This window comes from Dasypus novemcinctus, chromosome 26, assembly GCF_030445035.2.
Source record: "Dasypus novemcinctus isolate mDasNov1 chromosome 26, mDasNov1.1.hap2, whole genome shotgun sequence".
In the NCBI taxonomy this organism is placed as follows: domain Eukaryota; kingdom Metazoa; phylum Chordata; class Mammalia; order Cingulata; family Dasypodidae; genus Dasypus; species Dasypus novemcinctus.
In genome coordinates, this window is record NC_080698.1 from 11051530 (window position 1) to 11061883 (window position 10354).

Genomic DNA, 10354 nt, shown 5'->3' on the forward strand with positions numbered 1-10354 from the left:
CCCAATCTCAGCAGCAGACCTTGATGTTTGCCTGTTGCCATGGTGATGGGATGCACCTTCCTGTTACCATGGCAACCGGCCAGGGGTTTTTAAAATTCAGTTGAGGTAATTTCCACCCCTCAATCCTCATTCTCAGACACTTCTTTCTTCTCTTTTCTTCTCTGAATCTTAGAAGGTTGGTTGTGGGGGAGCATAGCCACTGGCCAGAGGTGGCAGGTCAGAGGGGCTGGTGGAAAGACTTGGGCCCCTCTTCTTGCCTGACTCCTTCCAGACCAGGCCCTGGAGAGTAGGGCAGCAGCCACACCATTCCCTCTCCAGCCCCAGGCTCAGGCAGAGAAGATTAGGGCTCCACCTGGCTGGGCAGGTAGAGGCAGGACACCTGGGACCCTGGTCGAGGGTGCAGCCTGTGTGGCCATGTGCCTGTGCAGGAGCAGGGCATCAACAGGGATCCTCCCAGGTCTTCCCCCCAACCCCATGTTCCCAGGGCCCCTCTGAGGCTCTTGAGATGCTGGGACCCAGAACCCAGGGCAACCAGATATGGTGTCCTTTATGCTGTGTCCTGGGGCTGAGGAGCTTCATGGCAGCCCCGACTGGCCAGATTTGGGTGGAGGGCATCTGAGAAGAAGGACAGAAGGAGGAGGAGGAGGCAGACACTGGCCAGCCCTGGCCCCTGCCCTCTTAGGGTCTTCCCTCCCTAGGCACCTGCTGCATGATGCCCTGGTCATGGTGAATTCACAAGGACCAGCACCCCCTCCCTGCTCCCCACCTGCCTCCGGGCTGGGAGAAGAGAAGCGGATTGCTGGGGACAATCAGGTGGAAACCCCGTCCCCCACGCAGAGTGGCCTGGGTCTGGGGACCGACAGGGCCCCAAGCGCTGTGCACTGCCTAGCCCTGCCCCAGCTGCCCACAGCTCTTCCTTGCCTTAACTTGTCTCAGCAGCAGGCTGGTTCTCTCACAGATGGGGCCTCCCCCAGAGAAGAGCTTTAGAGGAGGGAGAAATTGGGGATGGTCATGCAGCAAGGGCACCCTTCCCCCACCCAGCTCTGGCTTAAGCCTCTTCTTCCATCCCATTATCAGCTGGAGCGGGGGCCCTTCTCCCCCAGGACGGATTTGGGGTATTGCAATAGCTCCAGCAGCCCCAGGCCCGGTTTCCCAAAGCCAGGACTGAAGGGTCAGCAGGTGGGTGCCAAGGCCAAAGGCAAACCGCTGCCAGCCTCCCTGTCCCCTGGGCTCAAGGGCCAAGACCTACAGCAAGAGCCCTTCTGGGGGCACAGGTGGGCAGGCTGACTCCCAGTTTGAGCCTGCTCTTTAATTCAAGGCAGGAAAGTACCCTTGACCAGTTTGTTCTTGGTAAGCATTGCCCGACCCAATCCTCTATCAAATAGCAGCCCCAGTAGGAACGGAAAGGGGTGCAGCCACTGTAGAAAACAGTTTGGCGGTTCCTCAAAAAGTTAAGCATAGAATTACAATATGATCCAGCAATTCCGCTCCTAGGTATACACCCAAAAGAATTGAAAGCAGGGACTCAGACAGATACTTGTGTTCACAGCAGCCATTATTCACAGGAACCAAAAGAAACAACTTAAGTGTCCATCAACAGACGAAACAACAAAATGTGGTATATACATGCAATGGAGTACTACTCAGCCATAAAAAGGAATGACCTTCTAACCCAGGCTACAACACTATGCGTGAATTAGGCCAGGCACGAAAGGACATACACTGTATGATTCCACTTAAAATAAATATCTAGAATAGGCAAATTCATAGAAAGTAGGTTAGTGGTCGCCAGGGCCTGAGAAGAGGAGGGAGTAGGGAGTTTTTGTCTGGGGCGATAAAAAGATTTGGAAATCGAGGTGATGGTTACACAACATTGTGTGTGTAATACTTAACGGCACTAAATTGTAAACCTAATAATGGTTAAGGGGAATGGATGTAGCTCAAGTGGTTGAGCGTCTGCTTCCCACGTATGAGATCCTGGGTTCAATCCCCAGTACTCCTAAAAAGAATTAAAATTTAAAAAATGGTTAAAATACCAGTTTTAGGCCATGTGTGTTTTACAACAATAAAACAGAGTTGTTGTTTTTTAAAAAAGCAGCTCCCCAGAGCTTTCTCCACCCAGGGAGGACCCCTACCACCCTCCCCCGAGGACACACAGGGGCCTCCCTAGGCCTCACGAGTGCCTGCACACCTGGGTCCGCCGCCCCTCACGTGCACCGTAACAGGGTCTGTGTTTGACACTCTGCATGAATTATTATTCCCGACAGCCACGTAGGCTTCACGGGCCCAGACAAAGCCACAGGGTTCTCCGTGGCAAGCATCCTTAACTCTTTCCTGTCCTCCTGCCAGCTGGCGGGAGGGGTGGGGGAGAAGGGGTTAACCCAGAGGCCGCCGGTGAGATGGGGGCCGTGAGGGCAGGGACGGAGGAGGAGGCCGGGGCCCACCACCTCCTGCCCGCTTTTACTTTGGCCCCTGCGCCTCCCAGGCTCCCAGACCAGACAAGCCCCAGGTTAGCCTGGGGAGAAGGGAGCCCAGACCAAGGCCTGGGTGGGAGCGGGACTTCTCCGACATGGGAAACTGCTCTCTGAGCCTTTATTTCACCTCCGCCGGAAGGTCCCTGGGTGTCCCCAGCAGCTGGCGGGGGAGAACGCTTACCAGGCACCAACTCTCTGCAGCCTGCCACCCCCCACCCCGGGAGGGCCAGGCCCCTCTTTACCCCAGCACCTGTGGCTCCTAGACTCCCCAAAGACACCCCCACCCCGCCCCACCCAGAGAGCAGGGAACTGATTCTCAACCACCCTGCAGCTCCACAGGGGCCTGCACACGCCCGAGACCCTAGAGCCGGGGTCCTGGGCGCTGGGAGGCAGAGGTGACTGGTGGGCACAGCCGGCACCTGGGGAGACCCTATGGGGGCTTGGCATCAGCTAGAGCAAGGTCCAGCTGGCCCTGCAAGGCTTGTGCAGGCAGAGCCCATGTCCTGAGTCAGCTGAGGAGCACAGGAGAGAGGGGCGAGAGAGGGGCCGGCAGGGCAGGATGGGCCTGAGGTTCTTGAGTTAGGCCTTCCCTTGGGTCAGAGGGGTGGGAATGGAGGCAGCTGGGGCCCCTGATGGCCTGGTCTCAGTGCTGCTAGACTCCCAGCACCTCCCTCCTCCAGGGTCTGAGTCAGCTCTTCTGCCTGGCCCCCACCCCCTGTGCACTTGCATCTCATGGTGCGCAAGCCTCAAACTCCACTGGGGGTATCCCTGAATCAGTCTTAACTCAGAGCATCGAGAAACCCCAAATGGCTCTGCCACAGCAGGGAGGGGTCCCTGGGACCCCAGGACCAGGAATCAGGTCTCAGAGATCTGTCTCCCCAGGGGGTATTTAAAAGAGAAGCGCAGGAAGTGCCAGCAACTGTTTGTAGCCCGTGGGGTGGGCCAGCCCTGACCCAGGACACGTGCCCACGTTCTCCTGGACGCCCCCTGCCCAACAAGGGGTGGGCGTCCCTGCTGTAGAGCTGGCAATCTGGGAAGGTTCGGAGAAGCCAGAAGACTCGTGCGAGATCCCACAGCTCATGAGCGGGACAGCGGAGGGAGCTGGGCAGTGGGAGCAGGGGACAGTGCCTCGCCCAGAGCTTGCCAAGGCAGGGCTCTCGACCCCAGGGCAGGGTAATAGGGCCTGGGCACATGGAAGTGAAGGTTGAGTGGACCTTCCAGTAGGGGCATGAAGGCCTGTCCCCCTGCTTTAAAGCCGAGGCTGTGGGACTGCGTGGGGGGTAGGTAGTTGTCAAGTAGTGGAGGGTGTAAACTGTCCTGCTCACTGCTCAGGGGACCCAGCCACAGGGGCAGGTTGCACATCAGACCTGGGGGACAGCACCCTGGGTGGTCAAGGACGCTGCTCCCTGCTGCTGGCTGCCCAGGCCGGAGCTCAGGGGCTTAGGCAGCCCTCGCAGCTGCGTGGTGACCTGCTGTTGCTGGACCCCCTGCAGGAAGCACCCCTGGCTTCAGCAGCCCGCCCTGGTGTCAGACCACCCATCCCAGGCTCTCTGGTCTTTTCTGGGGCCCAAGGGGGTGGCATCCCTTTCTTCACTCCCTGTCCTGTCCTCCAAGAATATTTTGTAGGCAAAAACCACATCTGGCTAACACCCACGATGCTCCCACCCACTGCCCACCCCAGGGCCCAGGAAAGAGAAAGACACGCAGGCTGGTGCACGTGTGAGGCAGTGAGCGAATCTGCCTTCAAGCCTTGGAAATGTACCTGCACCATTTTGGTCTGTCGCTCAGGCAGTCAACAAATGTTGACTGAGCCATTATCCAGAGTTGCAGGGACCTGGGTTCCAGTGCGACCGAGGGTGGCCTCCAGTCTCCTCGAGCTCAGAGGCCCGTGCAAAAGGAGAACAAAGCAGACACAGAGAGGTCTGTCCTGTGATGGGGACACCAGAAGAGTTTGGCCCAGCCTGGGGCCCAGGGAGGACTTCCAGGAGGAGAGGTCTCTGAGCTTAGCTAGGCGGGTGGGGGGCAGCTGGAACAGTCTTGACAGGCTTCCTGTGAGAGCAGGTCTCGGAGGAGGGCAGTGTGAGGGGAGGGTCTGGGGGACATGACAGCCAGCGTGGTAGCAGGATGGGGGGTGGCAGGACCTTGGGTCACTGCCCATCAGTGACCTGAAGGACAGGCCAGCTCAGATCTCAAGGGTGGCTGGCTCCCTTGATCCGACTAGAGACTGGGAATCCAATCAGGAAGTGACCAGGGAGGGGGCGGGCTGGGGGGTTCCTGCCACACCAGCCTTATTGTCTGAAGTCAGTGTGTCCCTACCCCCATTCCTAGGTACTGGTCTGTCTTCCCCCAGAGCCTGCCAGGGTGACCCCAAAATGTCCTTACCAGGTATACAGCTGCCCCACGGCCTGCCTGCCCCTCCCAGGGTCATTTGTCCCTCACCTGGACAGGTGAAACCCAGTCCTCACCAGCCGCCAGAATGGAGCCAGTCTCCTTTCCGGGAAACCATCTGCCCCGCTCAGGTTGCATGACATGGGCACCAGCATCCCAACAAACAGCCCTGGAGGCGGCTGGGGCTGGGGCCCCGACGGGGCAGGGCCGGGGGTAGGGGAAGGAGAGCCCCAGCCGGGACCTGGAGCCTTCATAGATCCCCACAGATGCTACCTTTCAAAAGCGTTATTGGGGGAGCATGTACGCGGCCTAAGATGTCGTCTTTCGAGTATACAGTTCAGTGCATTAATTGCTTTTACAGTGTGGGGCGCCCTCCCCGTCCCTGCCATCCATTACCAAAACTTCTCCGCCACCCCAAACAGAAACTCTGTCCCGGGTCTGAGGCTGTTTCTCGCCCCCGTCATGCCTGATGACACACATGGTCCTCCGACTCCTGGGCGCCATGGCTGCCCTGCTCAGCTTCAGGCAGCCCGAAGTCCTCTGGGACAGCTGGTGCACGGTGGGTGCTTGCCGAGTGCTGGCGGGTGAGCTGGGGGCCAGGGAAGCCACCCCAGGCGTGACCCTCGGGTCCGTGTCTTCCCAGGGACGAGGCCCAGCCAACTGGGACCAGCTGCGCTCCTCCCTGCTCCCCCAGCCCTGGCTCCAGCCCAGGGGGCTTCACCGGCCCCGAAGGTGCCCTCCTGAGGCCACACTCGGCCCAGCTGTCCTTGGCCCTACCCGCCTGGGGACGAAAATGACTGGCATTATCCCCGTCACGTCTTGGGGGTGAGAGCCCCCTTACCTGGGGGGCTGGGGGCGGCTCAGAGCTCTCACCTGGGAAATGGGGGCAATGGTGGAAATGCTGTGGACGCTAGGATCCGGTCCCCCGTGCCTGGCTGCCTCTCAGAAGAGACCTTCGAGCCTCCAAGGGACCTGCTTCCTTTGGGGGGGCCAGGGAGGGGCGCCCCGCAGCGACTCTCTCCCCACGACCAGCAGCGCCCTCTGTGCCTGATGGGAGACTTCCAGACAGGGCAGGGTGGGAACCGTGGGCACCCGGGGCTTCCCCAGCACACAGGGGTCCCCCACCCCTGCACTGAGTCCTGGCTGAGACCTGGGGTGGGGGGGAAGGGTGAGGTGTGCCAGTCCCGCCCTCTGGGTACTCCAAAAAGCAGTGAGTCACCCCCTCCTCACACCTAGCACATTCCCCCCCAGGTTCATTTCCCATTTCCGGTGCTCGGGTCTCAACCTGACAGACATCCCCTCTCACCTCACAATCACCACTTCCTCCCGCCCCTGCCCCTGCCCACCCACACACACCCCCCACCAGCCACGGAGCCTCAGCCACGTAACCAGAACCTCGCCCCCACCCCCACGGCCAGGCTTCCTCTCTGGGCTTGGCATTCCCACCGCGGGAAGGGGAGGTGGAGAGGCCATCCCTGCCAGCCCCTGGCCTCCCCAGCAGGTCCTGTCCTCTCCCTTCTGCCCTGCAGGAAGTCCCCACCCCATCCTGAAACGCCCCCCTTCCCACCCCTCCCCAATCTGAGGTTCGGTGCTCCGGAGCCCCCACCCCCGGCCAACTTGGCTCCTTGCAGCTCCCCTCCCTCTCTCGGGCAGAGGCAGGGCGTTCGAGTCCATTTAATCTTGGCAGAATGCAATTTCCTGCTTCAGGGAGCTGGCGGGTTTAGGAGGCTTAATGAGGGGGGAGGGGGAGAAGGGGAAGAGGAGAGGCTGAGCGGGCTCGGGGAGGGAGCCAGCGGCTCCGGGAGGGGGGTCTCAGCGGCCGGGACAGCCTTAGGAACGAGTGTGTCTAGGGGTGGCCTGGGGGGTCCCTGGGATGAGCCCTGGGTCAGCTCTTATGCTTGGGCTCCCACTGGTAGGTCAGGGGGCCCGGTCTGCAAAACCTCCCCGCCCCCCAGCATTATGGGGTGGAAATGGGGAGAAGAGGAGGGGCCTCGGTGTGGCTCCCTGTCAACAAAATAGGGGCAGGTCAGGGGATAAGGAGACGCCCGGGTGTGTGTGGGGGGCGGTGTGAGCGCTTGCAGGCGGGTGCAAGGCCAAGTGTGTGGGTGGGGGAGGGGCTCCTGGGGAAAATGTGCAGCAGGGGGATCCAGGTAGAGTGTCCCGTGCTCTGGGTGGGTCCCCTGGAGAGTAGGCAACTCGGGGAGGGGGCCCCTGGGAGAGTGCAGCTGATGACTCCCAGACCCCTAGGTGGGAGATGGGCAGCTGGCTGGAATTTCAGCCCACAATGGGGTGCTTATCTGAACATCCCACAGAGGAGGTTTGGAAGATAAGAGGTGGGGGGCGGGCGCTGAGCTACTGGAAGTCCCATACCTGGGGGGCAGGGCCTGACACCCAGGGCACACGTAGGCTCTGGAGGAGGCTTCGGTCAGGCGTCCTCCTGCGGCACCCCATCCCTGCCCCTCTCCCCAGCTCGGCCTGACCCTCCCCAGACCTGGCTCAGCAGGTCCACCTGGAGAGGTGCTCGCAGGAGCCCTAGCCCATTGGGTAGTAGCCCCAGGCAGGCTGGCAGAGAGCGGGGTCAGGGACCCACCCAGGCCCCCTCCATAGCCCACAGGAAGCCGGCATGGGGCAGGGTAGGGGAGTAGAAAAACGCAGGCAGCCTGCAGCTCTCCTGGATAGGGGGTGTCTAAGCGGGGGTCCCTGGGGAGCACAGAGCACTGAGGCAGAGCCCAGAGCCGGGTTGAGGGTTCCCGGAGAAGGAACCACCGCTGCCAGGGGTGCCGGAAGCCGCCTGCAGCCGAGCCTGCTCTTTCTGCTAGGAATGCTCCCTGGTGGGGGCCTGAGAGAAGGGCTGATGGACCTCCCCGTGGCACCCTGGGCAGGTCCCCTCCCTCTGGGTCTCAGTTTCACCATTTGTGAACAAAGGTGCTGGGGCAGGAGTAGCCCTCTAGGATCCAGTGGGCCTCCCCCCAGCCCAAGGATCATTCCTGGGTTTTCCCTAATGGCAGCCAGGTGCGCAGAGAAGGATGCTGGGAAGCCCGGGGGTGGCAGGCTTGCGGGGGCTCAGAACCCTCAAGGCCCCCTAGCTGCCACCCCTCAGGAAAGCAGCGTATCCTGCAGGAGCGACAACTGAAGATGGTCCTCAGTCAACCCAGAGACTGCGCCCGGAGGCAGCAAACGTCCCACAGGCTGGCGCTCCCAGAATCCCCCTGTCCCAGCCCTGTGTATGGAGTTGACCTGGCTCCTCGTACCGCTGCTCCCCCTCTGACCAGCCCTGCCAGCTGTCCTGGCCCAGCTGCCATCTCCTCCCCTGGCCTCCCCTGGCTGGGGCCTCCCCAGGGATGGTTCCAGGGCCCACGTCTGGCCTCACCCAGCCTCTTCGCTGAGTTCCGGGCCCTTTGCAACATCAGTCACATGGGGCTCGTGGGCCCCTGCCTCCTCCCCAGCCCGTGCCCATCACTAGTAGCTCCTGGCACTGAGTCCTGTCTGGGCCAGCACCTGCGCCCTGGCCTCCAGACACACCTTGCCAGGTCACACCTCTAGGCCCTTGCCCAGGCTGTTCCCACATCCACTAGGTCCGTTAGCACCCAGGTGGCATGTCACCTCCTCTAGGTGGTATTCCCCGACTGAGACATTCTCCCGGCTCTCCCAGCATCCCCCAACACCTGCCTGCTGGCCTGGCCGGGGAGCCCTTCGCAGGTGGGGCCTCGTCAGCTCTCACGTCCAACAGCTCCCGGGTTGTAAAGGTGTGGAGGGATCGGGGGCGGTCGTTGGCCAGTGGGGCTGCCTGCTTAAGGAGGGAGGCAGGTGCGGGCCCAGGAGTCCCCCGTGAGCTGCTTTGCCAACACCACGTTCCCATGGCAACCTGGGGAGGATGGTGCGGCTGCCCCCCACCTGCTGAGGTCCTAGTACGTGTGACGCATGTGTGTGCTGTGGGTGGGGCCTGGAGGCCAAGGAGAAGGGTGGGCGGCAGGAGACGGGGTCAAGGCCGTGGGCCTGAGAGAACCTTCCGTTGGATGAGAAGACAAACACCCACCCACTCCTGGCGCCAGGAGCAATTCCCCCAGGAATGGTGTCAGGGTCTCCCTGTCACCCACGGAGGAGGGCGATGAGGTGCAACCAAGGTGACAAGGTAGAACATCTGCTCTCCGAGGCTTGTTTAACCCTCCCTCACCCTGTGGGGGAGGAGCTTGTTCTCTTTGAAAGGTGAAGAAGAGCTCCAGGGGCTGGGCCTGGACAGCGAGGTGGCGGCTCGGGCCTGGTGCCCAGTTGTCTCACCCGTACCTCTCAACTTGTGCTCTATCTGTGAAATATACGCTGTATCGTCAAATGCCTTTAGACCTAAGATAAAATACAATTTTCTTTTATTTTTTAAAGATATATTTATCTGTTTTTTTTATTTCTCTCCCCTTCCTCCCTGCCCTCCCCCCTCCCCTGTTGTCTATTCTCTGTGTCTATTCACTGTGTGTTCTTCTGTGTCCACTTGCATTCTTGTCAGTGGCGCCGGGAATCTGTGTCTCTTTTTGTTATGTCATCTTGCTGCATCAGCTCTCCTTGTGTGCGGCACCACCCCTGGGCAGGCTATGCTTTTTTTGCACGGGGTGGCTCTCCTTACGGGGTGCATTCCTTGTGTGTGGGGCTCCTCTATGCAGGGGACACCCCTGCGTGGCAGGGCACTCCTTGTGCACATCATCACTTTGTATGGGCCAGCTCACCACACAGGTCAGGAGGCCCTGGGTTTGAACCCTGGGCCTCCCATGTAGTAGGTGGATGCTCTGTCAGTTGAGCCAAATCCGCTTCCCAAAATACAATTTTAAAAAGTGAGGAACCTGGGGCCCAAGAATGGGCAAAGGAATGTACCTGAACAGGTGAGAGCCACACACAGCCAGCCTCGGAGTCCAGGGGAGCTGGGTGGAGCCTGTGAGGTCCTGTTGATGGGCAGAAGAGCCCCCTGCCTGCCCCACATGCCCACTACCAAAGCCCATCCATGGGGCCGGGAGGCCTGGATGGGAAGAACGAGGCACCGTGAGGTCAAGGAGCCACCAGGTCACAGGCTTGCTTGGCACTTCTGTCCCTGCCCGGGCCTCCCCTGCTCTCTGCACTTGTGCTTGGCCAGGCTTCTCTAGACGCCAGGCTCTTTCCTGCCTGGGGTCCTGCTCCCAGCCCTCACGGGGGGGCCTCTACAAGGTGTCGGGTGGGGCCTGGGCCCTACAGGGACTCACATCCCTTCAACCCTGTGCCATCAAGGCCTCCCCTTCCTGGGGTGGCCCCCGTGCCCCAGCTTTAGGCCTGTAAGCCAGCCTACTCCTCCATAGAGCCAATTTTGTTAAAATTTCAGGATGAACGCAAGTGGAGATTCAGCGGGGGGTGGTGGAGAAAGGGGGGATGGAGGTGCCCTCCCAGAACTGGGGTGGAGGACGGGGGCTCCCTCCGATCATGACGCCCATCCTCTCAGAACCGGCACTGCCTCCCTAGGCTGGGGGAGCCTCGAG